A 6000-nucleotide genomic window follows, 5' to 3' on the forward strand; every position below is an offset into this window, starting at 1 on the left:
AGAAAGGGTGGCTTAAATAATATTTATTATTCTACATAACACAAAGTTCTAATGTAGAGTGCTTCCAGGATTGGTTAATGCAGCAGTTCAAATACACCACCAAGTACCCAGATTTCTTACACTTTTCTATTCTGTCATCCTGGTCATGTTGACTTGTCCTGTTGTGCTAGTTCCTCTCATAGCTACTGCAGTTCTGGGTATCACCTGCAGATCACGACATTCAGAAGCAGAAATGGGAATATCTCTGATTTATGGCTTTCCCAGAAATTCCCAGCAGATTTCTCTTCACCTCTCATTGACTAGAATTACATATCATGGCTCTGAAGAGGTTATTTGATAAAGGGGGAATGAGAGCACTATGATTAAAGCCATCAAAACTCGCTCCCTTGGGGTAGGAAGGGACTCAGGAGGATCCCATGAAGGACAAGGCCACTTGGAAAGGGCCAATAAAAGCAAAGTTATTAGCAGAGAAGAAGGGTAGGTGGCTGTAAAGTAAGCAACCAAGAGTCACAATTCCTCTGTCCCTCCAGTGCTTAATGTAGTGCCCAACACACGGTGCTCAGCAAATGTTTACTGTATGAATGAATGAATCACCAGTGGGTTATGCCATGACTGCTTAATTTATTTTTCTTTTTTTCCTGTTTGGCAGCTGGCCAGTACAGGGATTGAACCCTGGACCTTGCTGTTATCAGCACCACACTCAACCTCTTAGTTTCTTAACCCATTTCCTTTCTGTCCTGACTACCAATCCTCTAGTTTAAACCTCTTAGCATTTACTCCTTAATTACTTCAGTAGCTTCTAGCTGGTATAATTGCCTGCAACTTTTTCTTTCTCCTCTTCTACTCCATCTAGCTAAATCTCATCCATGGAGACTTATCTGATTACTCCAGTCTACCAAGATAAAAATCATAACACCTAATGCTTATTGAAAACTGATGGGCTAAGCATCGTACTAGGCTTCATATAGTTTGTATATGTCCCCCCCAAAGCTCAAGTTGAAATCTGATACCCAATGTGGCAATGTTGGGAGGTGTTTGGGTTAGGGGGGCAGATCCATTATGAATAGATTAATTCCCCACCCCCAGGGGAGAAGTAGTGAGGGTGGTCTCACTCTATTAGTTGCTGCCAGAGCTGGTTGTTAAAAGGAGTCTGGCACCTCCCTCTCTCTCTCTTCCTTCCTCACTTACTTGCCATGCGATCTCCTTGCATCCGCAGCCTGCCTGCCATGACTAGGAGCAGCCTGAGGCTTGCAACAGATGCAGCTGTCTCAGAATTGTGAGCCAAATAAACCTCTTTTCATTATAAATTACCCAGTCTCATGTATTCTGTTATAGCAACACAAAAATGGACTAATACAGGGTTTTATAAGGCTTAAAGTTATAAAAGCCTAACTCAAAGGGGCCAAAGAAACCAAGGGAATTTATTGGCTCATTGTAATTGAAAAGACCAGGGATAGAGATTTCAGGCATGGCTGGATCCAGAAGTTCTGCAATATCAGAATACTCTTTCTCTCTTCATCTGCAGGCTCTTCTATTGTCTGTGTTGGCTTTATATGTACAGACTCTTTCCGTTAGATGACAAAATAGCCAGCAGACCCAGCTTATATCCTATTCTCTTAGCAACCTCTGTAAAGGAGAATGGCTCTTTTCCAAAAATTCCTACAAAATTCCTGAAATTGAGTGTCACTGGTCTGGCTTGGGTCAGGGGCCCTCACTGAACCCATCATGGTGGTCAGGAAAAATGGGTTGGCCAGCCTGGGTCATGTGCTTTCTTCTGGAGGACAGGGATGAGGGCAGCACCACACAGACCACATAGACTGAGAGTGACTACCCAAAGGAAGATTGAAATGTGATCACAAGGTGGAGAGGATGAACACCGGATAGGCAGAAACACCAGCCATCTATACTGCATACATGTTCTCATTTTATCTTTAAAATAATCCGCTGAGGTCAGTATCACTAGCTACATTTTAACAAAGTTTGGAGATATTTAACAACAAACTAATACATCATTTAATCAGATTTAGAATTCCAGAAACCTTGCCCTACCTAAACTCTGTACACCTTTCTTAATTGCATACAACACAGTTTATACTGCAGTATGTGACTTAGATTTGATCATATACTGTCTAGTATTGTTGATTATCCCTTCATGTAAACATTTTATTGCAACTCCTGAAGCTTTGCTATGCAAAACGGTAGCCACTAGCCACATGTAGCTAAATTAATTAAGGTTAAATAAAATAGAAATTCAGTTTCTCAGTTGCACGAGTCCCATTTCAAGTTCTCAGTAGTCACATGTGGCTAATAGCTACCATATAGAACAGAGCAAAATATTTCCTTTATTGCAGAAAGTTCTATCAGACAGCAATGTCCTAGAAAACTGGGATAAGTTTCTATATCTTCGATGTCTTAATAGAATCTTACAATAGATGCTGAATAAATGTTGATTCCAAAGACTACAAATACAGTGAAAAACAAGTGTACATTGTATAATTTACGAGTAGAAGTTCAAAAAGATGCAAAGAAATGGGCTGGGGTAGTCAACTTGTCATCTTACCTACGCTTGGCAGGTAGCATACGAGAATGTTTTAATGTCAAAGTCCCCTGTCATTTCTCAACTGGACAAGTGCAAAAGGTCCTGAAGGCTCTCTCCACTGTCCCTCATTCCCCTCACCATCCACTCCACACTGCAGCAGGGTGAACTTTCAAAAACACAAATCTGGTCATGTCACTTTCCTGTCTAACACACTTCAATGACTTGCCACTATGTCCATGATCCTCCCAGGTCTTGCAACCTCTCCAGGCTTATCTAGCACTTGTCCTCTCCTCTTAACCCCCAGGTTCTGGTCCAATTGGACTTTCCTATGTTCTTCAAACATGCCATTCTCTCTTATCTCTGGGGTTCTATACAGTGGTGATCTGCTTGAAACTTGAATTCATCTGATCTGTGGCAGAGATTGTTTTGTGTTTTACCAATCTGTGAGGTGGGAGAAGGAGTCTCTCTTCCCCAGCACATTGCCAGACTGGGTTTTCCAGCTCCCTTCACCTAGCTGGGCCATATGTCTGAGTTTTGGCCAACAAAATGGGAGCAGAAGTGATGTGTTTCATGCCTGGCTCCTAAAACCTCCCAAGAAATTATGTCTGCCCTTGTTAATCAGAATGGGGGAAAGAAACCAGCAGTTATCAGTATCACCAAAGAGCTTGACACAAATGCAGCATCTCAGGCCCCACCACAGACCTACTGAATCAGTATCTGCATTGTTAACAAGGTCTCCAGGTGATCTGTAGACATATCAAAATTTGCTTATTGGTTGCATATAGAGGATCTAATGGAGATCTGTAGGATGCCAAGGGAAGGAAGAGCCACTGGATAGAAAGATCCTGAGTTCTTGAATGACTATACAGAGCAGAGTGCTTACACCAACTCCCTCTCACACCTCTGATTGACATTAGTCTGTGAAATGAATGAAAAATAAACCTTTGTGTTAAACCACTGACATTTGAGGATTGTTTGTTACCGTGTGTAACTTACCCTCTGCCTGGGACATTTATTCTTCCCACCCTGCTCTCCAACTTCTCTTTGTTAATTTGCACTCGTATTTCAGATCTCAGCTCCAAATAGTATTTCCTTCAGGTAGCCTGCTCTTCCTCCAGAGCTCCCTATTTCAGTCCTCCAGACTAGGTCATTTCTGCCGGTAATAAAATCTAATAATATCCTGTACTTACTCTTCAAAGCATTTATCACATTGGTAATTACATGAGTAATTGCCAATTCATTGCTTAATGTTTTTCTACCCATCAAAATATGATCTTCAGGACAGGGAAAATGTCTATTGCCTTTGTTTACTAATACATACCTGGCACCACCAGGCCTTTCTCAGTAAATATTTGTCCAGTGATTAAATGAAGAAGTGATCTGGCTGACTCAAATGCTTTGTATCAACAGGCACATATATACACCCAAGTATTTTTCTTAAGCATGATTTTGGCAGGCAGTCAGAAATAACAGCTAACATTTGTAAAGCAGTTAATCATTACATGCCAAGTACTTGCTTAGCACTTACAAGGGTCTTTATGTGGTCATCACAATAGCTCCAAAGGGTAAATGCCATTATTACCCTAGTTTACTGGTGAGGCAACTGAAGTGTCCAAGAGGTGAGGAAACTTGCCCAAGGGCACTCAGCTACCAAATACTGGTGGTATTCATGAACTGGGCAGGCTGACTCCAGAGTTCCTGGGCTTAAATACTTATGTTACTGCCTCAAGCCCTGCTAATGTAGTGATTGCCATTTTTGATTTGTCTTATTCACCTGGACCTATATGAATAGCCAGAGAGGAGTGACACCGCATCTTACACATGAAAATGTGATCGTTGTGAGTGAAGCTTGGAACATATTCAAATGTTCCTTCTCTCCTTTTTTATTTTATATGCATCTATAAACCTTATATAGTAACTAAACTATTCACCTACTGGCCTATAGGCAAGTGATTTTGCTCTGTAATCAACTTACTTTTTTTTTTTTTTCCTTTTTGTCTTTTTTCGTGTCTGGCAACAGATCGCAACCCTCAGTGTCGCGCCCGCACCGGACCGGGACCGCAACGGGATCGCAACCCTCGGTGCTGCGCCCGCATCTCGCTCAGCCAGTGAGTGGGAACCGGTCTGTATGTGGGATCCGANCACCGGACCGGGACCGCAACGGGATCGCAACCCTCGGTGCTGCGCCCGCATCTCACTCAGCCAGTGAGTGGGAACCGGTCTGTATGTGGGATCCGAACCCTCGGCGGGAGCGCCGCCACACTCCCAAGCGGCGCACTGTAGCAGTGCGCCACCGGGCTGGCCCATCAACTTACTTATTTTATACTTCTCACTTTCATTCAAGAAAAAACAAGATCAGAGAATAGTATTTTTCCTTTATATGTTCTTTATATAAATGGCTTTGCAATATGTAAGTCATACAGCCACCTCTGGTGGTAAACAGGTACAAGCTTCTATGGGACCAAAAAAAAATGTTTTATTTTTTGAAAAGCATAGTGTGGGACTTTATATTTTGAGGTGATGTTACCAATCCAGCTTCAGTAAGAAATGCACTTTGATCTCTTTTTCAAGCGATGGTAATGAGCTGACACCGAACCATTCACCTTCTTATGAATACTGGAATATATATGGATGACCAGAGATGAGAATTCAGTTTTCGGTGGGTTTTTCTCTGTGTAAATTGAAGCAGAACCTTTGTGATGAGGAACCTTTGTCCTCAATGACACTATTAACTCATTCATTTGCTAAAGAATACAAGGCACTCAGGAGGATAAAAAGAAGATTAGAGTTGTTTCTTCTAGACTTTTGGAGAAGGCATAAACCCAGATATTTAAGTAAGTATGTAAAATGATCACAAGATATAATGACCATGAGAAACTGCGCTCTTGCTTCAGGTTTGACAGTTGGCCAATTGTCTTTCAGTTTCTTAGATGGAAGTTGGTACTGGGCAGATCACTGAAACACTAGCCAATGCTGCTCATGCACTTAAGCCTGTCTGATGCCAGCAGCATGTGTACAGCAGGGATGGCAAAGTCAAATAATTGATACTGCCATAGTGTAAGTAAATGAATGGAGCTTAGTAGTGGAAGGGGCTGTGGCAAACTACAGGGCACATGACCTTTCTAAAATCTTGTCCAGGTCCAACAAGAACATCAGGAGACCAGATACCATTCATGGGCTCCTGCGTAAGTCTGATCAAAACATCCAAAAATCCCATACTGCCAAGACATGAGGAGAAGTAGGGGTCCTGTGCTATGGTATACAGCTGCAGGGCCTCTGAACAAACCAGAAGAAGCACATAATGATTGGTCACAGGGGAAAATGGATAGGTTTCAAGAGGTGAAAGAACAGAGGATTTATAGTCAACTAAATGGGATGGCTCCCTAACTTGGCCCAGGGCCACTGTGAACAATCTCTCTGGCTTTGAAGACAGGAAGCCAAACTTTGAGAATGCACATTAG

This window comes from Galeopterus variegatus, unplaced genomic scaffold (assembly GCF_000696425.1).
Source record: "Galeopterus variegatus unplaced genomic scaffold, G_variegatus-3.0.2 Scaffold98, whole genome shotgun sequence".
Classification (NCBI taxonomy): Eukaryota; Metazoa; Chordata; class Mammalia; order Dermoptera; family Cynocephalidae; genus Galeopterus; species Galeopterus variegatus.